This window comes from Ambystoma mexicanum, chromosome 3q, assembly GCF_040938575.1.
Source record: "Ambystoma mexicanum isolate Mex_15411 chromosome 3q, UKY_AmexF1_1, whole genome shotgun sequence".
Taxonomy (NCBI): Eukaryota; Metazoa; Chordata; class Amphibia; order Caudata; family Ambystomatidae; genus Ambystoma; species Ambystoma mexicanum.
Window position 1 is genome coordinate 532,322,444 of NC_090926.1, and position 27,044 is coordinate 532,349,487.

Sequence of the window (27,044 nt, forward strand, 5' to 3'; positions counted from 1 at the left end):
TGCATTTCCCAAAAGACGACACCTGTGGGAATCCGCAGAGGTCTGACTTGCGCAAATCGGCCCATAATGTATTACCCAGAAACCCTGGCAAAGTCTGAAATATGGCAAATAAAATGCATTTTCCGCACATTTCACTTGGTTCACCCACCGAAACGCACCGTCAACAACACATGACCTACCGTCCCACGTTCCCAGAGGTGTCAGGATGAAAACGGTACCTCACATGTGTGGGTGCACCTACCTGAGCGCCAAGGGGAAAGCCTAAAAGTCCCCTACCCCCAAGTCTGTTATGACAGCTGAATTTCACACTTTTTCCAGACGGGCATGACATACATATACGGGCCTTGGGTGTCCAAGCAACCAAGGAAAACAGGGAACCCCATGCATTTCCGAATAGAGGACACCCGTGCAAATCCACAGAGGTCTGACTTGCGCAAATCGGCCCAGAATGTATTACCCAGGCAAAACCCCGGCAAAGTCCGAAATCTGGAAAAAAAAACACATTTTCCACATATTTCACTCAGCTCACCCACCGAAACACACTGCCAACAACACATAGCCTACCATCCCACAGGTGTCCCGATGAAAACGGTACCTCACATGTGTGGGTGCACCTACCTGGGCGCCAAGGGGAAAGGCTAAAAGACCCCTACCCCCAAGTCTGTTCTGAGAGCTGAATTTCACACTTTTTCCAGACAAGCACACCATACAGATATGGGCCTCGGGTGTCCAAGCCACAAAGGAAAACAGGGAACCCCATGCATTTCGGAAAAGAGGACACCCGTGGGAATCCACAGAGGTCTGACTTGCGCAAATCGGCCCAGAATTTATTACCCAGAAACCCTGGCAAAGTCCGAAATCTGGCAAAACAAATGCATTTTCTGCACATTTCCATCGGCTCACCCAACGAAACACGCAGCCAACAACACATGGCCTACCGTCCTGCCTTCCTCCATGTGTCCCGATGAAAATGGTACCCCACATTTGTGGGTACACTTACCTGGGCGCCAAGGGGAAAGCCTAAAAGACCCCTACCCCCAAGTCTGTTCTGACAGCTGAATTTCACACTTTTTCCAGACTCGCACACCATACAGATATGGGCCTTGGGTGTCCAAGCCACCAAGCAAAACAGGGAACCCCATGCATTTCCGAAAAGAGGACACCCGTGGAAATCCGCAGAGGTCTGACTTGACCAAATCGGCACAGGATTTATTGCCCAGAAACCCTGGCAAAGTCCGAAATCTGGTGAAAAAAAAGCATTTTCTGCATATTTCCCTCAGCTCACCCACCGAAACACGCCGCCAACTACACATGGCCTACCGTCCCGCGTTCCCACAGGTGTCCCGATGAAAACGGTACCTCACATGTGTGGGTGCACCTACCTGAGCACCAAGGGGAAAGCCTAAAATTCCCCTACCCCCAAGTCTGTTCTGAAAGCTGAATTTCACACTTTTTCCAGACTCGCACACCATATAGATATGGGCCTTGGATGTCCAAGCAACCAAGGAAAACAGGGAACCCCATGCATTTCCGAACAGAGGACACCCGTGCAAATCCACAGAGGTCTGACTTGCGCAAATCGGCCAAGAATGTATTACCCAGGCAAAACACTGGCAAAGTACGAAATCTGGCAAAACAAATGCATTTTCCGCACATTTCCCTCGGCTCACCCAACGAAACACGCCGCCAACAACACATGGCCTACTGTCCCGCGTTCCTACATGTGTCCCGATGAAAATGGTACCCCACATTTGTGGGTGCACTTACCTGGGCGCCAAGGGGAAAGCCTAAAAGACCCCTACCCCCAAGTCTGTTCTGACAGCTGAATTTCATACTTTTTCCAGACTCGCACACCATACAGATATGGGCCTCGGGTGTCCAAGCCACCAAGGAAAACAGGGAACCCCATGAATTTCCGAAAAGAGGACACCCCTGGAAATCCGCAGAGGTCTGACTTGCGCAAATCGGCCCAGGACTTATTACCCAGAAACCCTGGCAAAGTCTGAAATCTGGTGAAAAAAAATCATTTTCCGCATATTTCCCTCAGCTCACCCACCCAAACACGCAGCCAACAACATATGGCCTACCGTCCCGCGTTCCCACAGGTGTCCCGATGAAAACAGTACCTCACATGTGTGGGTGCACCTACCTGGGCACCAAGGGGAAAGCCTAAAAGACCCCTACCCCCAAGTCTGTTGTGACACCTGAATTTCCAACTTTTTTGAGACGGGCACATCATACAGATATGGGCCTCGGATGTCCAAGCCACCAAGCGAAACAGGTAACCCCATGCATTTCCCAAAATAGGACACCCCTGGGAATCTGCAGAGGTCTGACTTGCGCAAATCGGCCCATAATGTATTACCCAGAAACCCTGGCAAAGTCTGAAATATGGCAAATAAAATGCATTTTGCGCACATTTCACTCGGTTCACCCACCAAAACACACTGTCAACAACACATAGCCTAACGTCCCGCGTTCCCAGAGGTGTCACGATGAAAACGGTACCTCACATGTTTGGGTGCACCTACCTGAGCGCCAAGGGGAAAGCCTAAAAGACCCCTACCCCCAAGTCTGTTCTGACAGCTGAATTTCATACTTTTTCCAGACACGCACACCATACAGATATGGGCCTCGGGTGTCCAAGCCACCAAGGAAAACAGGGAACCCCATGCATTTCTGAAAAGAGGACACCCCTGGAAATCCACAGAGGTCTGACTTGCGCAAATCGGCCCAGGATTTATTACCCAGAAACCCTGGCAAAGTCCGAAATCTGGTTAAAAAAAATCATTTTCCGCATATTTCCCTCAGCTCACCCACCGAAACACACCGCCAACAACATATGGCCTACCGTCCCGCGTTCCCACAGGTGTCCCGATGAAAACCGTACCTCACATGTGTGGGTGCATCTACCTGAACACCAAGGGGAAAGCCTAAAAGACCCCTACCCCCCAAGTCTGTTGTGACAGCTGAATTTCCTACTTTTTTGAGACGGGCACATCATACAGATATGGGCCTCGGATGTCCAAGCCACCAAGCGAAACGGGTAAGCCCATGCATTTCCCAAAAGAGGACACCCGTGGGAATCTGCAGAGGTCTGACTTGCGCAAATCGGCCCATAATGTATTACCCAGAAACCCTGGCAAAGTCCGAAATATGGCAAATAAAATGCATTTTCCACACATTTCACTCGGTTCACCCACCGAAACATACCGTCAACAACACATAGCCTAACGTCCCGCGTTCCCAGAGGTGTCACGATGAAAACGGTACCTCACATGTTTGGGTGCACCTACCTGAGCGCCAAGGGGAAAGCCTAAAAGTCCCCTACCCCCAAGTCTGTTCTGACAGCTGAATTTCACACTTTTTCCAGACGGGCACGCCATACATATATGGGCCTTGGGTGTCCAAGCAACCAAGGAAAACAGGGAACCCGATGCATTTCCGAATAGAGGACACCCGTGCAAATCCACAGAGGTCTGACTTGCGCAAATCGGCCCAGAATGTATTACACAGGCAAAACCCCGGCAAAGTCCGAAATCTGGCAAAAAAACACATTTTCCACATATTTCACTCGGTTCACCCACCGAAACACACCGTCAACAACACAAAGCCTAACGTCCCGCGTTCCCAGAGGTGTCACGATGAAACGGTACCTCACATGTTTGGGTGCACCTACCTGAGCGCCAAGGGGAAAGCCTAAAAGTCCCCTACCCCCAAGTCTGTTCTGACAGCTGAATTTCACACTTTTTCCAGACGAGCACGCCATACATATATGGGCCTTGGGTGTCCAAGCAACCAAGGAAAACAGGGAACCCCATGCATTTCCGAAAAGGGGACACCCTTGGAAATCCACAGAGGTTTGACTTGCGCAAATCGGCCCAGGATTTATTACCCAGAAACCCTGGCAAAGTCCGAAATCTGGTGAAAAAAAATCATTTTCTGCATGTTTCCCTCAGCTCACCCACCGAAACACACCGCCAACAACATATGGCCTACCGTCCCACGTTCCCACAGGTGTCCCGATGAAAACAGTACCTCACATGTGTGGGTGCATCTACCTGGGCACCAAGGGGAAAGCCTAAAAGACCCCTACCCCCAAGTCTGTTGTGACAGCTGAATTTCCTACTTTTTTGAGACGGGCACATCATACAGATATGGGCCTCGGATGTCCAAGCCACCAAGCGAAATGGGTAACCCCATGCATTTCCCAAAAGAGGACACCCGTGGGAATCTGCAGAGGTCTGACTTGCGCAAATCGGCCCATAATGTATTACCCAGAAACCCTGGCAAAGTCCGAAATATGGCAAATAAAATGCATTTTCCGCACATTTCACTCGGTTCACCCACCGAAAAACCGTCAACAACACATAGCCTAACGTCCCGCGTTCCCAGATGTGTCACGATGAAAACGGTACCTCACATGTTTGGGTGCACCTACCTGAGCGCCAAGGGGAAAGCCTAAAAGTCCCCTACCCCCAAGTCTGTTCTGACAGCTGAATTTCACACTTTTTCCAGACGGGCACGCCATACATATATGGGCCTTGGGTGTCCAAGCAACCAAGGAAAACAGGGAACCCGATGCATTTCTGAATAGAGGACACCCGTGCAAATCCACAGAGGTCTGACTTGCGCAAATCGGCCCAGAATGTATTACACAGGCAAAACCCCGGCAAAGTCCGAAATCTGGCAAAAAAACACATTTTTCACATATTTCACTCGGTTCACCCACCGAAACACACCGTCAACAACACATAGCCTAACGCCCCGCGTTCCCAGAGGTGTCACGATGAAAACAGTACCTCACATGTGTGGGTGCACCTACCTGGGCGCCAAGGGGAAAGGCTAAAAGACCCCTACCCCCAAGTCTGTTCTGAGAGCTGAATTTCACACTTTTTCCAGACAAGCACACCATACAGATATGGGCCTCGGGTGTCCAAGCCACCAAGTAAAACAGGGAACCCCATGCATTTCCGAAAAGAGGACACCCGTGGAAATCCGCAGAGGTCTGACTTGACCAAATCGGCCCAGGATTTATTACCCAGAAACCCTGGCAAAGTCCGAAATGTGGTGAAAAAAAAGCAGTTTCTGCATATTTCCCTCAGCTCACCCACCGAAACACGCTGCCAACAACACTTGGCCTACCGTCTCGCGTTCCCACAGGTGTCCCGATGAAAACGGTACCTCACATGTGTGGGTGCACCTACCTGAGCACCAAGGGGAAAGCCTAAAAATCCCCTACCCCCAAGTCTGTTCTGACAGCTGAATTTCACACTTTTTCCAGATGGGCACGCCATATATATATGGGCCTTGGGTGTCCAAGCAACCAAGGAAAACAGGGAACCCCATGCATTTCCGAATAGAGGACACCCGAGCAAATCCACAGAGGTCTGACTTGCGCAAATCGGCCCAGAATGTATTAACCAGGCAAAACCCCGGCAAAGTCCGAAATCTGTCAAAAAAAACAAATTGTATGCATATTTCACTTGGCTCACCCACCGAAACACACTGCCAACAACACATGGCCTACCATCCCGCGTTCCCACAGGTGTCCCGATGAAAACGGTACCTCACATGTGTGGGTGCACCTACCTGGGCGCCAAGGGGAAAGGCTAAAAAACCCTAGCCCCAAGTCTGTTCTGAGAACTGAATTTCACACTTTTTCCAGACGAGCACACCACACATATATGGGCATCGGGTGTCCAAGCCACAAAAGGAAAACAGGGAACCCCATGCATTTCGGAAAAGAGGACACCGGTGGGAATCCACAGAGGTCTGACTTGCGCAAATCGGCTCAGAATTTATTACCCAGAAACGCTGGCAAAGTCCGAAATCTGGCAAAAACAAATGCATTTTCCGCACATTTCCCTCGGCTCACCCACCGAAACACGCCGCCAACAACACATGGCCTACCGTCCCCCGTTCCTACATGTGTCCCGTTGAAAATGGTACCCCACATTTGTGGGTGCACCTACCTGGGCGCCAAGGGGAAAGCCTAAAAGACCCCTACCCCCAAGTCTGTTCTGACAGTTGAATTTCACACGTTTTCCAGACTCGCACACCATACAGATATGGGCCTCGGGCGTCCAAACCACCAAGGAAAACAGGGAACCCCATGCATTTCCTAAAAGAGGACACCCCTGGAAATCCGCAGAGATCTGACTTGCGGAAATCGGCCCCGGATTTATTACCCAGAAACCCTGGCAAAGTCCAAAATCTGGTGAAAAAAAATCATTTTCCGCATATTTCCCTCAGCTCACCCACCGAAACACGCCGCCAACAACACATGGCCTACCGTCCCGCATTCCCACAGGTGTCCCGATGAAAACAGTACCTCACATGTGTGGGTGCACCTACCTGGGCACCAAGGGGAAAGTCTAAAAGACCCCTACTCCCAAGTATGTTGTGACAGCTGAATTTCCTACTTTTTCGAGACGGACACATCATAAAGATATGGGCCTCGGATGTCCAAGCCACCAAGGAAAACAGGGAACCCCATGCATTTCCGAAAAGAGGACACCCGTGGAAATCCGCAGAGGTCTGACTTGACCAAATCGGCACAGGATTTATTGCCCAGAAACCCTGGCAAATTCCAAAATCTGGTGAAAAAAAGCATTTTCTGCATATTTCCCTCAGCTCACCCACCGAAACACACCGCCAACTACACATGGCCTACCGTCCCGCGTTCCCACAGGTGTCCCGATGAAAACGGTACCTCACATGTGTGGGTGCACCTACCTGAGCACCAAGGGGAAAGCCTAAAAATCCCCTACCCCCAAGTCTGTTCTGAAAGCTGAATTTCACACTTTTTCCAGACGGGTACGCCATACATATATCGGCCTTGGATGTCCAAGCAACCAAGGAAAACAGGGAACCCCATGCATTTCCGAATAGAGGACACCCGTGCAAATCCACAGAGGTCTGACTTGCGCGAATCGGCCAAGAATGTATTACCCAGGCAAAACCCCGGCAAAGTCCGAAATCTGGCAAAACAAATGCATTTTCCGCACATTTCCCTCGGCTCACCCCCCGAAACACGCCGCCAACAACACATGGCCTTCTGTCCCGCGTTCCTACATGTGTCCCGATGAAAATGGTACCCCACATTTGTGGGTGCACCTACCTGGGCGCTAAGGGGAAAGCCTAAAAGACCCCTACCCCCAAGTCTGTTCTGACAGCTGAATTTCATACTTTTTCCAGACTCGCACACCATACAGATATGGGCCTCGGGTGTCCAAGCCACCAAGGAAAACAGGGAACCCCATGAATTTCCGAAAAGAGGACACCCCTGGAAATCCGCAGAGGTCTGACTTGCGCAAATCGGCCCAGGATTTATTACCCAGAAACCCTGGCAAAGTCCGAAATCTGGTGAAAAAAAATAATTTTCCGCATATTTCCCTCAGCTCACCCACCGAAACACGCCGCCAACAACATATGGCCTACCGTCCCGCGTTCCCACAGGTGTCCCGATGAAAACGGTACCTCACATGTGTGGGTGCACCTACCTGAGCACCAAGGGGAAAGCCTAAAAATCCCCTACCCCCAAGTCTGTTCTGAAAGCTGAATTTCACACTTTTTCCAGATGGGCACGCCATACATATATGGGCCTTGGGTGTCCAAGCAACCAAGGAAAACAGGGAACCCATCCATTTCCGAATAGAGGACACCCAAGCAAATCCACAGAGGTCGGACTTGCGCAAATCGGCCCAGAATGTATTAACCAGGCAAAACCCCGGCAAAGTCCGAAATCTGGCAAAAAAAACAAATTTTCTGCATATTTCACTCGGCTCACCCACAGAAACACACTGCCAACAACACATGGCCTACCGTCCCGCGTTCCCACAGCTGTTCCGATGAAAACGGTACCTCACATGTGTGGGTGCACCTACCTGGGCGCCAAGGGGAAAGGCTAAAAAAACCCTAGCCCCAAGTCTGTTCTGAGAACTGAATTTCACACTTTTTCCAGACGAGCACACCACACATATATGGGCCTCGGCTGTCCAAGCCACAAAAGGAAAACAGGGAACCCCATGCATTTCGGAAAAGAGGACACCGGTGGGAATCCACAGAGGTCTGACTTGCGCAAATCGACCCAGAATTTATTACCCAGAAACGCTGGCAAAGTCCGAAATCTGGCAAAAACAAATGCATTTTCCGCACATTTCCCTCGGCTCACCCACCGAAACACGCCGCCAACAACACATGGCCTACCGTCCCCCGTTCCTACATGTGTCCCGATGAAAATGGTACCCCACATTTGTGGGTGCACCTACCTGGGCGCCAAGGGGAAAGCCTAAAAGACCCCTACCCCCAAGTCTGTTCTGACAGCTGAATTTCACACTTTTTCCAGACTCGCACACCATACAGATAAGGGCCTCTGGTGTCAAAGCCACCAAGGAAAACAGGGAACCCCATGCATTTCCTAAAAGAGGACACCCCTGGAAATCCGCAGAGGTCTAACTTGCGCAAATCGGCCCAGGATTTATTACCCAGAAACCCTGGCAAAGTCCGAAATCTGGTGAAAAAAAATCATTTTCCACATATTTCCCTCAGCTCACCCACCGAAACACGCCGCCAACAACACATGGCCTACCGTCCCGCATTCCCACAGGTGTCCCGATGAAAACAGTACCTCACATGTGTGGGTGCACCTACCTGGGCACCAAGGGGAAAGTCTAAAAGACCCCTACCCCAAGTATGTTGTGACAGCTGAATTTCCTACTTTTTCGAGACGGACACATCATAAAGATATGGGCCTCGGATGTCCAAGCCACCAAGCAAAATGGGTAACCCCATGCATTTCCCAAAAGAGGACACCCGTGGGAATCCGCAGAGGTCTGACTTGCGCAAATCGGCCCAGAATGTATTACCCAGAAATCCCGGCAAATTCCGAAATCTGGCAAATAAAATGCATTTTCCGCACATTTCACCCGGCTCACCCACTGAAACATGCCGCCAATAACACATAGCCTACTGTCCGGCATTCCCACAGGTGTACTGATGAAAACGGTACCTCACATGTGTGGGTGAACCTACCTGGGCGCCAAGGGGAAAGCCTAAAAGACCCCTACCACCGAGTCTGTTCTGACAGCTGAATTTCACAATTTTTCCAGACGGGCACACCATACAGATATGGGCCTCGGGTGTCCAAGCCACCAAGGAAAACAGGGAACACCATGCATTTCTGAAAAGAGCACAACCGTGGGAATCCGCAGAGGATTTACTTGCGCAAATCAGCCCAGAAGATATTACCCAGAAACCCCCAAAAATTCGGAAATCTGGCGAAATAAACGCATTTTCTGCACATTTCACTCGGCTCACCCACCGAAACACAATGCCAACAACACATGGCCTACGGTCCCGCGTTCCCACAGGTGTCTCGATGAAAACGGTACCTCACATGTGTGGGTACACCTACCTGGGCGCCAAGCGGAAAGGCTAAAATACCCCTACCCCCAAGTCTGTACTGACAGCTGAATTTCACACTTTTTCCAGATAGGCACACCATACAGATATGGGCCTCGGGTGTCCAAGCCACCAAGGAAAACAGGGAACCCCATGCATTTCCGAAAAGAGCACACCCGTGGGAATCCGCAGAGGATTGACTTGCGCAAATCGGCCCAGAATTTATTACCCAGAAACCCTAAAAAAGTCTGCAATCTGGGGGAAAAAACGCATTTTCTGCACATTTCACTCGGCTCACCCACCGAAACACGCCGTCAACAACCATGGCCTACCGTCCCGTGTTCCCACAGGTGTCTCGATGAAAACGGTACCTCACATGTGTGGGTGCAACTACCTGGGCGCCAAGGGGAAACCCTAAAAGACCCCTACCCCCAAGTCTGTTCTGACAGCTGAATTTCACACTTTTTCCAGACGGGCACGCCATACATATATGGGCCTTGGGTGTCCAAGCAACCAAGGAAAACAGGAAACCCCATGCATTTCCGAATAGCGGACACCCGTGGAAATCTACAGAGGTCTGACTTGCACAAATCGGCCCAGAATGTATTACCCAGAAACTCTGGCAAAGTCCGAAATCTGGCGAAAAACACACATTTTCTGCACATTTCACTCGGCTCACCCACCGAAACAAAATGCCAACAACACATGGCCTACTCTCCCGCGTTCCCACAGGTGTCCCAATGAAAACGGTACCTCACATGTGTGGGTGCACCTACCTGGGCGCCAAGGGGAAAGGCTAAAAGAGCCCTACCCCCCAAGTGTGTTCTGAGAGCTGAATTTCACACTTTTTCCAGACGAGCACACCATACAGATATGGGCCTCGGGTGTCCAAGCCACCAAGGAAAACAGGGAACCCCATGAATTTCCGAAAAGAGGACACCCGTGGAAATCCGCAGAGGTCTGACTTGCGCAAATCGGCCCAGAATTTATTACCCAGAAACCCTGGCAAAGACTGAAATCTGGCAAAAAAAATGCATTTTCCGCATATTTCCATCGGCTCACCCACCGAAAAATGCTGCCAACAACACATGGCCTACTGTCCGGCGTTCTCACAGGTGTCCTGATGAAAACGGTACCTCACATGTGTGGGTGCATATACCTGCGCGCCAAGGGGAAAGCCTAAAAGACCCATATCCCCAAATCTGTTCTGACAGCTGAATTTCACATTTTTTCCAGACGGGCACACCATACAGATATGGGCCTCGGGTGTCCAAACCACCAAGGAAAACATGGAACCCCATGCATTTCCGAAAAGAGGACACACGTGGGAATCTACAGAGGTCTGATTTGCGTAAATCGGCCCAGAATTTATTACCCAGAAACCACAGCAAAGTCCGAAATCTAACGAATAAAATGCATTTCCCGCACATTTCACTCGGCTCACCCACCGAAACACGCCGCCAACAACACATGGCCTACCGTCCCCCGTTCCTACATGTGTCCCGTTGAAAATGGTACCCCACATTTGTGGGTGCACCTACCTGGGCGCCAAGGGGAAAGCCTAAAAGACCCCTACCCCCAAGTCTGTTCTGACAGTTGAATTTCACACGTTTTCCAGACTCGCACACCATACAGATATGGGCCTCGGGCGTCCAAACCACCAAGGAAAACAGGGAACCCCATGCATTTCCTAAAAGAGGACACCCCTGGAAATCCGCAGAGATCTGACTTGCGGAAATCGGCCCCGGATTTATTACCCAGAAACCCTGGCAAAGTCCAAAATCTGGTGAAAAAAAATCATTTTCCGCATATTTCCCTCAGCTCACCCACCGAAACACGCCGCCAACAACACATGGCCTACCGTCCCGCATTCCCACAGGTGTCCCGATGAAAACAGTACCTCACATGTGTGGGTGCACCTACCTGGGCACCAAGGGGAAAGTCTAAAAGACCCCTACTCCCAAGTATGTTGTGACAGCTGAATTTCCTACTTTTTCGAGACGGACACATCATAAAGATATGGGCCTCGGATGTCCAAGCCACCAAGGAAAACAGGGAACCCCATGCATTTCCGAAAAGAGGACACCCGTGGAAATCCGCAGAGGTCTGACTTGACCAAATCGGCACAGGATTTATTGCCCAGAAACCCTGGCAAATTCCAAAATCTGGTGAAAAAAAGCATTTTCTGCATATTTCCCTCAGCTCACCCACCGAAACACGCCGCCAACTACACATGGCCTACCGTCCCGCGTTCCCACAGGTGTCCCGATGAAAACGGTACCTCACATGTGTGGGTGCACCTACCTGAGCACCAAGGGGAAAGCCTAAAAATCCCCTACCCCCAAGTCTGTTCTGAAAGCTGAATTTCACACTTTTTCCAGACGGGTACGCCATACATATATCGGCCTTGGATGTCCAAGCAACCAAGGAAAACAGGGAACCCCATGCATTTCCGAATAGAGGACACCCGTGCAAATCCACAGAGGTCTGACTTGCGCGAATCGGCCAAGAATGTATTACCCAGGCAAAACCCCGGCAAAGTCCGAAATCTGGCAAAACAAATGCATTTTCCGCACATTTCCCTCGGCTCACCCCCCGAAACACGCCGCCAACAACACATGGCCTTCTGTCCCGCGTTCCTACATGTGTCCCGATGAAAATGGTACCCCACATTTGTGGGTGCACCTACCTGGGCGCTAAGGGGAAAGCCTAAAAGACCCCTACCCCCAAGTCTGTTCTGACAGCTGAATTTCATACTTTTTCCAGACTCGCACACCATACAGATATGGGCCTCGGGTGTCCAAGCCACCAAGGAAAACAGGGAACCCCATGAATTTCCGAAAAGAGGACACCCCTGGAAATCCGCAGAGGTCTGACTTGCGCAAATCGGCCCAGGATTTATTACCCAGAAACCCTGGCAAAGTCCGAAATCTGGTGAAAAAAAATAATTTTCCGCATATTTCCCTCAGCTCACCCACCGAAACACGCCGCCAACAACATATGGCCTACCGTCCCGCGTTCCCACAGGTGTCCCGATGAAAACGGTACCTCACATGTGTGGGTGCACCTACCTGAGCACCAAGGGGAAAGCCTAAAAATCCCCTACCCCCAAGTCTGTTCTGAAAGCTGAATTTCACACTTTTTCCAGATGGGCACGCCATACATATATGGGCCTTGGGTGTCCAAGCAACCAAGGAAAACAGGGAACCCATCCATTTCCGAATAGAGGACACCCAAGCAAATCCACAGAGGTCGGACTTGCGCAAATCGGCCCAGAATGTATTAACCAGGCAAAACCCCGGCAAAGTCCGAAATCTGGCAAAAAAAACAAATTTTCTGCATATTTCACTCGGCTCACCCACAGAAACACACTGCCAACAACACATGGCCTACCGTCCCGCGTTCCCACAGCTGTTCCGATGAAAACGGTACCTCACATGTGTGGGTGCACCTACCTGGGCGCCAAGGGGAAAGGCTAAAAAAACCCTAGCCCCAAGTCTGTTCTGAGAACTGAATTTCACACTTTTTCCAGACGAGCACACCACACATATATGGGCCTCGGCTGTCCAAGCCACAAAAGGAAAACAGGGAACCCCATGCATTTCGGAAAAGAGGACACCGGTGGGAATCCACAGAGGTCTGACTTGCGCAAATCGACCCAGAATTTATTACCCAGAAACGCTGGCAAAGTCCGAAATCTGGCAAAAACAAATGCATTTTCCGCACATTTCCCTCGGCTCACCCACCGAAACACGCCGCCAACAACACATGGCCTACCGTCCCCCGTTCCTACATGTGTCCCGATGAAAATGGTACCCCACATTTGTGGGTGCACCTACCTGGGCGCCAAGGGGAAAGCCTAAAAGACCCCTACCCCCAAGTCTGTTCTGACAGCTGAATTTCACACTTTTTCCAGACTCGCACACCATACAGATAAGGGCCTCTGGTGTCAAAGCCACCAAGGAAAACAGGGAACCCCATGCATTTCCTAAAAGAGGACACCCCTGGAAATCCGCAGAGGTCTAACTTGCGCAAATCGGCCCAGGATTTATTACCCAGAAACCCTGGCAAAGTCCGAAATCTGGTGAAAAAAAATCATTTTCCACATATTTCCCTCAGCTCACCCACCGAAACACGCCGCCAACAACACATGGCCTACCGTCCCGCATTCCCACAGGTGTCCCGATGAAAACAGTACCTCACATGTGTGGGTGCACCTACCTGGGCACCAAGGGGAAAGTCTAAAAGACCCCTACCCCAAGTATGTTGTGACAGCTGAATTTCCTACTTTTTCGAGACGGACACATCATAAAGATATGGGCCTCGGATGTCCAAGCCACCAAGCAAAATGGGTAACCCCATGCATTTCCCAAAAGAGGACACCCGTGGGAATCCGCAGAGGTCTGACTTGCGCAAATCGGCCCAGAATGTATTACCCAGAAATCCCGGCAAATTCCGAAATCTGGCAAATAAAATGCATTTTCCGCACATTTCACCCGGCTCACCCACTGAAACATGCCGCCAATAACACATAGCCTACTGTCCGGCATTCCCACAGGTGTACTGATGAAAACGGTACCTCACATGTGTGGGTGAACCTACCTGGGCGCCAAGGGGAAAGCCTAAAAGACCCCTACCACCGAGTCTGTTCTGACAGCTGAATTTCACAATTTTTCCAGACGGGCACACCATACAGATATGGGCCTCGGGTGTCCAAGCCACCAAGGAAAACAGGGAACACCATGCATTTCTGAAAAGAGCACAACCGTGGGAATCCGCAGAGGATTTACTTGCGCAAATCAGCCCAGAAGATATTACCCAGAAACCCCCAAAAATTCGGAAATCTGGCGAAATAAACGCATTTTCTGCACATTTCACTCGGCTCACCCACCGAAACACAATGCCAACAACACATGGCCTACGGTCCCGCGTTCCCACAGGTGTCTCGATGAAAACGGTACCTCACATGTGTGGGTACACCTACCTGGGCGCCAAGCGGAAAGGCTAAAATACCCCTACCCCCAAGTCTGTACTGACAGCTGAATTTCACACTTTTTCCAGATAGGCACACCATACAGATATGGGCCTCGGGTGTCCAAGCCACCAAGGAAAACAGGGAACCCCATGCATTTCCGAAAAGAGCACACCCGTGGGAATCCGCAGAGGATTGACTTGCGCAAATCGGCCCAGAATTTATTACCCAGAAACCCTAAAAAAGTCTGCAATCTGGGGGAAAAAACGCATTTTCTGCACATTTCACTCGGCTCACCCACCGAAACACGCCGTCAACAACCATGGCCTACCGTCCCGTGTTCCCACAGGTGTCTCGATGAAAACGGTACCTCACATGTGTGGGTGCAACTACCTGGGCGCCAAGGGGAAACCCTAAAAGACCCCTACCCCCAAGTCTGTTCTGACAGCTGAATTTCACACTTTTTCCAGACGGGCACGCCATACATATATGGGCCTTGGGTGTCCAAGCAACCAAGGAAAACAGGAAACCCCATGCATTTCCGAATAGCGGACACCCGTGGAAATCTACAGAGGTCTGACTTGCACAAATCGGCCCAGAATGTATTACCCAGAAACTCTGGCAAAGTCCGAAATCTGGCGAAAAACACACATTTTCTGCACATTTCACTCGGCTCACCCACCGAAACAAAATGCCAACAACACATGGCCTACTCTCCCGCGTTCCCACAGGTGTCCCAATGAAAACGGTACCTCACATGTGTGGGTGCACCTACCTGGGCGCCAAGGGGAAAGGCTAAAAGAGCCCTACCCCCCAAGTGTGTTCTGAGAGCTGAATTTCACACTTTTTCCAGACGAGCACACCATACAGATATGGGCCTCGGGTGTCCAAGCCACCAAGGAAAACAGGGAACCCCATGAATTTCCGAAAAGAGGACACCCGTGGAAATCCGCAGAGGTCTGACTTGCGCAAATCGGCCCAGAATTTATTACCCAGAAACCCTGGCAAAGACTGAAATCTGGCAAAAAAAATGCATTTTCCGCATATTTCCATCGGCTCACCCACCGAAAAATGCTGCCAACAACACATGGCCTACTGTCCGGCGTTCTCACAGGTGTCCTGATGAAAACGGTACCTCACATGTGTGGGTGCATATACCTGCGCGCCAAGGGGAAAGCCTAAAAGACCCATATCCCCAAATCTGTTCTGACAGCTGAATTTCACATTTTTTCCAGACGGGCACACCATACAGATATGGGCCTCGGGTGTCCAAACCACCAAGGAAAACATGGAACCCCATGCATTTCCGAAAAGAGGACACACGTGGGAATCTACAGAGGTCTGATTTGCGTAAATCGGCCCAGAATTTATTACCCAGAAACCACAGCAAAGTCCGAAATCTAACGAATAAAATGCATTTCCCGCACATTTCACTCGGCTCACCCACCGAAACACGCCGCCAACAACACATGGCCTATGGTCTCTCATTCCAACAGGTGTCCCGATGAAAACGCTACCTCAAATGTGTGGGTTCACTTACCTGGGCGCCAAGGGGAAAGCCTAAAAGACTCCTACCTCCAAGTCTGTTCTGATAGCTGAATTTCACACTTTTTTCCAGACAAGCACACCATGCAGATATGGGCCTCGGGTGTTCAAGTCACCAACGAAAACAGGGAATCTCATGCATTTCCAAAAAGAGGACAGCCGTGGGAATCCGCAGAGGTCTGACCTGTTCAAATAGGCCCATAATGTATTACCCAGAAACCCCCAAAAACCCAAAATCTGGCAAAAAAAACACATTTCCCGCACATTTCACTCCGCTCACCCACCGAAACACGCCGTCAACAATACATGGCCTACCGTCCCACGTTCCCACAGGTGTCTCGATGAAAACGGTACCTCATATGTGTGGGTGCACCTACCTGGGCGCCAAGGGGAAAGCCTAAAAGATCCCTACCCGCAAGTCTGTTCTGACAGCTGAATTTCACACTTTTTCCAGATGGGCACGCCATACATATATGGGTCTTGGGTGTCCAAGCAACCAAGGAAAACAGGGAACCCCATGAATTTCCGAATAGAGGACACCCGTGGAAATCCACAGAGGTCTGACTTGCGTAAATCGGCCCAGAATGTATTACCCAGAAACCCCGGCAATATCCGAAATCTGGCAAAAAAACACATTTTCCGCACATTTCACTCGGCTCACCCACCGAAACACACTGCCAACAACACATGGCCTACCGTCCTGCATTCCCACAGGTGTTGGTGTCCCGATGAAAACGTTACCTCACATGTGTGGGTGCACCTACCTGGGCGCCAAGGTGAAAGGCCAAAAATCCCTACCCCCAAGTCTGTTCTGAGAGCTGAATTTCACACTTTTTCCAGACGAGCACACCATACAGATATGGGCCTTGTGTGTCCAAGCCACCAAGGAAAACAGGGAACCCCATGCATTTCCGAAAAGAGGACACCCGTGGGAATCCGCAGAGGTCTGACTTGCGCAAATCGTCCCAGAATTTATTACCTAGAAACCCTGGCAAAGTCTGAAATCTGGCAAAAAAAATGCATTTTCCGCACATTTCCCTAGGCTCACCCACCGAAACACGCTGCCAACAACACATGTCCTACCGTCCAGCGTTCCCACAGGTGTTCCGATGAAAACGGTACCTCACATGTGTGGGTGCACCTACCTGGGCACCAAGGTCAAAGCCTAAAATATCCCTACCCCCAAGTCTGTTCTGACAGCTGAATTTCCTACTTTTTCAAGACGGGCACATCATACAGATATGGGCCTCGGGTGTCCAAGCCCCCAAGGAAAACAGGGAACCCCATGCATTTCCAAAAAGAGGACACGCGTGGGAATCTGCAGAGATCTGACTTGCTCAAATCGGCCCAGAATGTATTACGCAGAAACCCCGGCAAAGTGTGATATTTGGTGGGGGAAAAACAAAATGCTCACTTTGTCAGGGATTCTGGGTAATAAATTCTGGCCCGTTTCGCACAAGTCAGACCTCTGTGTATTCCCACGGGTGTCCTCGTTTCAGAAATGCATGGCGTTCCCTCTTTTCCGTGGAGGCTTGGACACCTTAGGCCCACATCTGTAGGGTGTGCCTGTCTGAAAAAATTGTGAAATTCAGCTGTCGGAAAAGACTTGGGGTTCGGTGTCTTTTAGGCTTTCCCCTTGGCACCCGGATAGGTGCACCCACGCATGTGAGGTACTGTTTTCATCGGGACACGTGTAAGAACGGGGGACGCTAGGTTGTGTGTTGTTGGCGGCGTGTATCGGTGGGTGAGCCGAGTGAAATGTCCAGAAATTGGGGGGTTTATGCCACATTTCGGGCTTTGCCGGGATTTCTGGGTGATAAATTCTGGGCCGACTTGCTCAAGTCAGACCTCTGCGGATTTCCACGATGTCCTCTCTTGGAAAGGCATGGGGTTCCCTATTTTCTTTTGTGGCTTAGACACCCTAGGCCCAAATCTGTAGGTTGTCTCCCAAAACCCTTTGGGGGTTACAAGTGGTGTATCCTTTTTTCTTTTGTGCCCCGGTAGGTGCACCACACATGTGAGGTATTGTTTTCATCGGGACACCTGTGGGAATGTGGGAAGGTATAACATCTGTTGTTGGCGGCGTGTTTCGGTGGGTGAGCAGAGTGAAATGTCTGAAAATTGTCTTAATTTCCAGTCAATTTCAGAGACATTTCCCTCTGTCCACCGATTTGCGCAAGTCAGAACTCTGTGGATTTCCATGGGTGTCCTCTTTTCAGAAATGGATGGGGTTCCCTGTTTTCCTTGCTGGCTTCGACACCCTAGGCCCAGATCTGTAGGTTGCCCACATGAACAAAATGTGCTGTGCCGAAAGGCTTGGGGTTACCAGTCGGTTACCCTTTTCCTTTTGCGCCCCAGCTAGGTGCACCCACACATGTGCAGTACTGTTTTCATCGGGACACGTGTGGGGATGCAGAAAGGTCAGCCTTGAGTTGTTGGCGGGTGTTTCAGTGGGTGGCCAGAGCCAAATGTCTGAGAATTGTCTTTTATTCCCAGCCAATTTCAGAGAAATGTCCCTGTCCAGTCACCGAAACACGTCGCCAACAAAAGATGTCATACCATCCCGCATTCCCACAGGTGTCCTGACAAAAACAGTACCTAACATGTATGGCTGCACCTACTGGGGGGCAAAAGGAAAAGGGTAACCCACTGATAACCCCAAGCCTTTCGACACAGCACTTTTTGTTTGTGTGGGCAACCTACAGATTTGGGCCTACGGTGTCGAAGCAGGCAAGGAAAACGGGGAACCCCATGCATTTTCCAAAAGAGGACACCCGTGGGAATCCAGAGGTCTGCCTTGCGCAAATTGCCCCAGTTTTTATTAGCCACAATACCTGACAATGTGTGATATTTGGTGGGGGGAAAAACGCAATGTTCACTTTATTTGGGGTTCTGGGTAATAGATTCTGGCCGGTGCGCCCAAGTCAGACATCTGTGCATTCCCACAGGTGTCCTCTTTTGGTAAATGCATGGGGTTCCCTGTTTTCCTTGCTGGCTTCGACACCCTAGGCCAAATCTCTAGGTTGCCCACATGAACAAAATGTGCTGTGCCGAAAGGCTTGGGGTTACCAGTGTGTTACCCTTTTGCTTTTGCGCCCCGGTAGGTGCACCCACACATGTGAGGTACCGTTTTTGTCGGGACACCTGTGCGAACGCCGGAAGGCATGACATCTGTTGTTGGCGACGTGTTTCGGTGAGTGGACAGAGGGAAATGTCTCTGAAATTGGCTGGAAATAAAAACAAGTCTCAGACATTTCGCTCAGACTTTTGCACATTTGCCCCCAGGGGTCTCCATACATGTAGCCCCATGCTTTGGGGCCACTGGGGGAGGGGGCGCTTACCTGGTAAGATGCTCTCCTGCCCCCACCTCTGAAACACATCCCTGGAGTCTAATGGCCATTGCTGCCTCTGGATCGAGTGCCCTGCGCCCAATCCAGGAGCAGCAATGCTTACAAACAGAGTTTCGTTGCAAACGAGAGAATCTCCCCTTTCCAACGACACCCTCCTCCCCAAAAAAATCCCTGGTGACCTAGGGGTCCCCAACCCCCTCACCACTTCCCATAGTATTTTTTTTACATTTATTTTTTTCTCTCTCCACTTCTGGGGGCAGATGGTCACCCATCCGCTCACAGGGGTCTCCATACATTTGGCCCCATGCTTTGCAGCCACGGGTGCAAGGGGGCCGCTTACCTAGTAAGCAGCCCCAGCAACCCCAGCTTCACAAACAGATCCCTGTTGATCCAGTGACATTGCTACCCACAGATCGCGCGCCCTGTGCCTGATCCGTGAGCAGCAATGCTCCACAAAGGGTGTTGTTGGAAAGTGGAGAATCTCCCCTTTCCAATGACACCTGCCTTGATCTCCAGCTTGAAATACAGCCAGAGATCCAGGCAGAGGGAGAAAGGCACTCACCTTCTCTCTTCACCGCAGCAGCCGAAAATGGCTGCTGCAGTGAATTTACTTTCAGTTTCACGCCGGTGTGCATTACGCACGCCGACGTGAAACTGAAGGTAATCCAGCCCCCTGGCAGTGAGGGGTGACCTCCCCCTCACATAGCCCGGGGGTTGGATTACAGTTTTGAGCGATCCCTGCTTTTCAGGGATCGCTCAAAACAGGGTGCCAAAAAGGACAAGCTATCTCGTCCTTGGCACTGTGAAAGTAATTCCAACTATGAGATAGCTCATCCTTGGCACTGAAGGGGTTAAAGTCAATCCGCTATTTTGCAAAGCTGTACACACTTGCTGTAGCACTTCATCATGCTGTCTTTGAGTAACTCCCATACACTAGTATTTCATCGCTATAGTTAAATGCATTCTTCACAGGTGCAATGACTTTTCTTATTGCCTCTTGAAATATTTCTGCTGCGGATGATATTCCAAAACTTAATCGCTTATATCTAAACAGACCATCATGAGTTGTGAATTAGTTATGTATCTAGACTCAAGGTTGATTTCCAGTTGATGATACCCTTGATTCAAATCAAGCTTCGTAAATCTAGTCGTTCTATTTAATCTAATGATCAAGTCCTCAATATTAGGCCCTGGGTTCCTTTCTCTCTGTATGGCCATATTGGGAATTCTCATATCTACACATAAACAAATACGTCAATGTGCCTTTGGAACCCCTACCAATGGAGACACCCATGGTGTGGGACCACTCTCCACCTTTTCAATTATATTATTATCGATGAGTTGTTGTAGCTCTTTAGAAACTTTCTCCTGAAGATGGAATCCTATTCTCCTCGGATGTTGAGGAACCGGCTGAATTTGTGGATCAATATGAAGATGTATTGCATCTCCTTTCAATTTCCCCACTCCTTTAAATAAATCAGGAAATTTCTCTTTTAGTTTCTCTAGATCCATTGTTTCTTCTGTTATAGTTTGTATGTTATGACATTGTGGTGGTACACCCTTTATCATTTCTGACTGGTTATAGTTTACATTGATAAGCCTTAGCTTTGTTGCAGTCCTGCAACTAATAAGACATCTCCCTTCCACAGGACTGTCTATGACAAACATTTCAATAGGTATATGATTATTTTTGTGCACCAAGTCACATTTAAACTTCCCTTTCACAACCAATGATGGAATTGCTCCCCACTGGAATATATGAGCTTGTGATGGTTGTAATGGGTATAGCTGAGCTATCTTTTTATATATTTTGTTGCTCACTACATTCACCGTAGCACCGGTATCCACCAAAAATGGTATATTCTGATCTCCTAGACACACTGTTACTTTTATAGCCGTATTTCCATCTGACATGTCATACATCAATCTTGCATATTCTTTGCTGTACATGTAATATTCCAAATATTCATTACTCATACCCACATTCATGCTTCTCTCTTCTATCGGAGGATTTTCATACGGATCACTATATAACTCTTTTACTTGGTTGATTATGATATGCTTGTGTTACTTGAGTTTGTTCAGGTTCTGTTTGTCTTGTGTCTTCTATTTGCAGAGCATCCATTGTCCTTACAAATCCTGGTTGAGAAACCGGTTGATTTGAGTTTGGTCTTATATTTTCATTCAACCTCTCCATGCTTGCTCTTGCATTAGAATTTCTTTGACTGGCATATTCTGAAAGTGATTTTCTTGACCACAGTCTAGACACATATGACCTAAGGCCGGACATTGACCTCTATGTGGAAATTCAAATTCACCCCTGTAACATTGCCTTTCCCCAGGATTTCTGCGATTATTGTTCCAATAAGGTGTTGACCCCAATGACTCATTTGAATATCTTCTTTGCCATTGTGCACCCTGATTTTGATTAATGACGGCAATGGTGTCCAGTCTCTAAGGGTTTTCCATATTAGCTGCTTGTGTGTCCACCCTCTCATAGATTCTTGCCAGCTCCAGTACCTCTTTCAAAGGAAGGGACTTTTTAAGTAGATGTTTCCTAAACTGGGATGACAAGCAACCTTCAATGATTCTTAATCTGATTGCTTCATCATTATTAAAATGTGATAAATCACAGTATGTTGCCTTTCGCTGAAGACGTAAACCAAATTGTGCTATGGTTTCATGTGGGCTTTGAGTGCATTGATTAAAAATGTAACGCTCATAGTCACGATTTGGTGGCACTATGGAACAAAATGTGCTGTGCCGAAAGACTTGGGATTACCAGTGGGTTAACCTTTTGCTTTTGCGCCCCGGTAGATACACCCACACATGTGAGGTACCGTTTTCGTCAGGACGCCTGTGGCAAATCAGGAAGGTATGACATCTGTTGTTGGCCACGTGTTACGGTGAGTGGACAGAGGGAAATATCTCTGAAATTGGCTGGAAATAAAGATAATTTTCAGACATTTCGCTCTGGCCACCCACCAAAACACACCGCCAACAACACATGGCCTACCTTCCCACGTCCCCACACATGTCCCGATGAAAACGGTACCTCACATTTGTGGGTGCCCCTACTGGACACGCAAAAGGAAAAGGGTAACTCACAGGTAACCCCAATCCTTTCGGCAGAGCACATTTTGTTCATATGGGCAACCTAGAGATTTGGGCCTAGGGTGTCGAAGCCAGAAAAGAAAACTGGGAACCCCATGCATTTCCAAAAAGAGGACACCCGTAGGAATCCACAGAGGTCTGCCTTGCGCAAATTGCCCCAGTTTTTATTAGCCACAATACCCGACAAATTGTGCTATTTGGCGGGGGAAAAACACAATGTTCACTTTGTCTGGGATTCTGGGTAATAAATTCTGGGCCGCTGTTCACAAGTCAGACCTCTGTGCATTCCCACGGGTGTCCTCTGTTTAGAAATGCATGGAGTTCCCTGTTTTGCTTGCTGGCTTCGACACCCTAGGCCAAAATCTGTAGGTTGCCCACATGAACAAAATGTGCTGTGCCGAAAGGCTTGGGGTTACCAGTGGGTTACCCTTTTCCATTTGCACCCTGGTAGGTGCACCCACAAATGTGAGGTACCGTTTTCGTTGTGACATCTGTTCGAACGCCGGAAGGTATGACATCTGTTGTTGGCGACGTGTTTCGTTAAGTGGACAGAGGGAAATGTCTCTGTAATTGGCTGGAAATAAAGACAAGTCTCAGACATTTCGCTCTGGCCACCCACCGAAACACGTCGCCACAACAGATGTCATACCTTCCCGCATTCCCACAGGTGTCCCGACGAAAACGGTACCTCACATGTGTGGGTACACCTACAGGGGGTGCAACAGGAAAAGGGCAACTCACTGGTAACCCCAAGCCTTTCAGCACAGCACATTTTGTTCATAGGGTCAACCTACAGATTTGGGCCTAGGGTGTCGAAGCCAGCGAAGAAAAGTGGGAACCCCATGCATTTCCGAAAAGAGGACACCGGTGGGAATCCACAGAGGTCTGCCTTGCGCAAATTGCCCCAGCTTTTATTAGCCACAATCCCGACAAAGTGTGATATTTGGTGGGGGAAAAACACAATGTTCAATTTGTCTGGGTTCTGGGTAATAAATTCTGGGCTGCTGCGCACAAGTCAGACCTCTGTGCATTCCCACGGGTGTCCTCTTTTCGGAAATGCATGGGGTTCCCTGTTTTCCTTGCTGGCTTCGACACCCTAGGCCCAAATCTGTAGGTTGTCCACATGAACAAAATTTGCTGTGCCGAAAGTCTTGGGATTACCAGTGGGTTACCCTTTTCCTTTTGCGCTCCGGTAGGTGCACCCACACATGTGAGGTACCGTTTTCGTCGGGACACCTGTGGAAACGCGAGAAGATATGATATCTGTTTTCAGAGAAATGTCTCTGAAATTGGCTGGACATGAAGACAATTCTCAGACATTTCGCTCTGGCCACCCAGCGAAACACACTGCCAACAACACATGGCCTACCTTCCCGTGCCCGCACATGTGTCCCGATGAAAACGGTACCTCACATGTGTGGGTGCAACTACCAAGGGTGCAAAAGGAAAAGGGTAACCCACTGGTAACGGCAAGCTTTTTGGCACAGCACATTTTGTTCATGTGGGCAACCTACAGATTTGGGCCTAGGGTGTCGAAGCCAGCAAGGAAAACGGGGAAGCCCATGCATTTCCGAAAAGAGGACACCCGGAGGAATCCACAGAGGTCTGCCTTGCACAAATTGCCCCAGTTTTTATTAGCCACAATCTCTGACAAAGTGTGATATTTGGTGGGGGAAACACACAATGTTCACTTTGTCTGGGGTTCTGGGTAATACATTCTGGGCCACTTCGCGCAAGTCAGACCTCTGTGCATTCCCACGGGTCTCCTCTTTTGGGAAATGCATGGGGTTCCCCATTTTCCTTGCTGGCTTCGACACCCTCAACCCAAATCTGTGGGTTGCCCACATGAACAAAATGTGCTGTGCCAAAAGGCTTGGGGTTACCATTGGTTTACCCTTTTCCTTTTGTGCCTCGGTAGGTCCACCCACACATGTTTGGTACCGTTTTCATCGGGATACCTGTGGGAACGCGCGAAGGTATGACATCTGTTGTTGGCGACGTGTTTCGGTGAGTGGTCAAAGGGAAATGTCTCTGAAATTGGCTGGAAATTAACACAATTCTCAGACATTTTGCTCTGGACACCCACCGAAACACACCACCAACAACACATGGCCTACCTTCCCACCTCCCCACATGTGTCCTGATTGAAATGGTACCTCACATGTGTCGGTGCACCTACCGTGGGCGCAAAAGAAAAAGGTTAACCCACTGGTAACCCCAAGCCTTTCGGCACAGCACATTTTGTTCATATGGGCAACCTACAGATTTGGGCCTAGGGTGTCGAAGCCAACAAGGAAAACAGGGAACCCTATGCATTTCCCAAAAGAGGACACGCGTGGGAATCCACAGAGGTCTGACTTACGCAAATCGGCCCAGAATTTGTATTACCCAGAACCTGGGGCAAAGACCCACATGGGAGAAGGGTGCCCAAGGCCAGGGATATTACCGCTGACTTTGCTGGAGCCCTGGCTGCCCTGCGTTACAGCTTCTCCCCACCAGGGAGTCCCGGCAGTGTGCCAATACCTCCCCGAAGGGAAAACCGGTAATGCAGGCCACCAACCGCAACTCCAGGACGGTCAGAGGTGATGTTCCTGGCCTTGGACATCCATGTACCATGTGGGTGTACCGTCCCCTAAGCTCAGCAGCAGCTCCAGGGAGCCCCGGCAGGATCCCTATTCCTCCCCGGAGGTGACATCTGTAACGTAGCACAGCCAGAGGTGGAGCCTGGGCTTGCAGGCGGAAAACCCACATGGGAGGGATCCACTCCCAGGGAAACACCAATGTTCTGCTGGCATGGGGGCCAATTTGTGGCCTGCCCCTGCAATTGTGTCCCAGCCCACCAACATATCTGCCTAGACGGCCCATTCCCACCCACACCACCAACAATCCAGCCCCAGTCTCACCCACCACATTGACAGTGGGCCCTAACCATAGAATAATAAAAAACATTACTCACATAACGTTGCAGCTGCTCGCGTAGAAAAAGCTGTCCACAAAAGAAAAAACATGTGTTACCTACGGTCACACCAGCAAAAACAAATAAATACTTTGCAAGCATGCCCCCCCTTGCAAGCCATCCCTGGTGGTCTACTGAACCTCACCCCAGTGAATACCCATTTGCCCCTTCCTACGGGCAGATATCTGCAACCAGGGAGGTCTGCATGAGGTGCCCCCGCCACCCATTTGGGGTGAGGTGGGAGAGGGCCCCCAAAAATTGTGGGACAGGCCCCCCAGTGGGTGGGGCAGTAAGGTTTGGGGACCCCAGGGCCAGGTTGGCACACCAATGTGCCCCTCTACGCCAAGGCAAGTTTGCCAAACAAAGAAAATAATTCAATATGGCAGGCTGCCCTTTAGCGGGGGCTGAGGGGCACCCTACACCGTTGAGTAATGTTCTAATGTGAAGGGGGGTGCACCTCTCCACCACCACCCCAATTGGAGGGGTGGCGCATCTCATGTAGCCCTCCCAGGAAGCAGATAAGGGGGGGCTATCCTGCACTCCTCCCTGGGCTCAGGCGTCCCTTCCTAGGAGCAGATATCTGGTCCCAGGGAGGGCTACATGACATGGCACCCACTCCATTGTGGGTAGGGGTTAGGGGGCCAATGCCCCATCCCATTAGAAAATTCCCTGTCCCTTTGGGGTGCCCCACTGCCCCCTCTAAAATGTGTTCAACCATTTTCACTTTTTCTTTTGGTAACCCAAATCCCTGTGGCGCAGAGGGGCACATTGGTGTGCCAATCTGGCCCCGGGGTGCCCAAACCTTACTGCCCCATTCACTGGGGGGCCTGTCCCACAATTTTTGGGGGCCCTCTCCCCCGTCACCCCAAATGGGTGCTGGGGGCACCTCATGCAGGCCTCCCTGGGCCTCCTACAAACGGCTGCGTGAGGTACACCCCCCTCCATTTGGGTGGGGGGGAAATGGCCCCCAAAAATTGTGGGACAGGCCCCCCGGTGGATGGGGCAGTAAGGTTTGGGCACCCCGGGGCCAGATTGGCACACCAATGTGCTCCTCTGCGCCAAGGCAAGTTTGGTAAACAAAGAAAATAATTCAAAATGGCAGGCTGCCCTTTAGCAGGGGCTGAGGGGCACCCTACACTGCCAGGTAATTTTCTAATGTACTGGGGGTTTACCCTCTCCCCCCACACCAAATGCAGGAGGGGGCATCTCATTCAGCCCTCCCTGGGGGCAGATAAGAGGGGGGTTGTCGTGACATGACCCCAAGTCCATTTGGGGTGGGGGGGCAACCCCTTTCCATAAAAAAATTCCCTAGTGGTCCAGTGGGTGGAGGGGGGGGCACTCTCCATACATGTGGCCCCATGATTTGGGGCCATGGGCGGGAGGCGCTTACCTATTAAGCTGCCCCCCCTCTGTAACACATCCATGGTGTCTTGTGGCCATTGCTGCCCCTGAATCGAGCGCCCTGCGCCCAATCCAGGAGCAGCAATGCTTACAAACAGGGTGTCGTTGGAAAGGGGAGAATCTCCCCTTTCCAACGACACCCTCCTCCCCAAAAAACTCCCTGGTGACCTAAGGGTCCGCAACCCCCTCACCTCTTCCCATAGTATATTTTTTTACAATTATTTTTTTCTCCCCCCACTCCTGGGGGCAGATGGTCACCCATCCACCCCCAGGGGTCTACATACATGTGGCCCCATGCCCC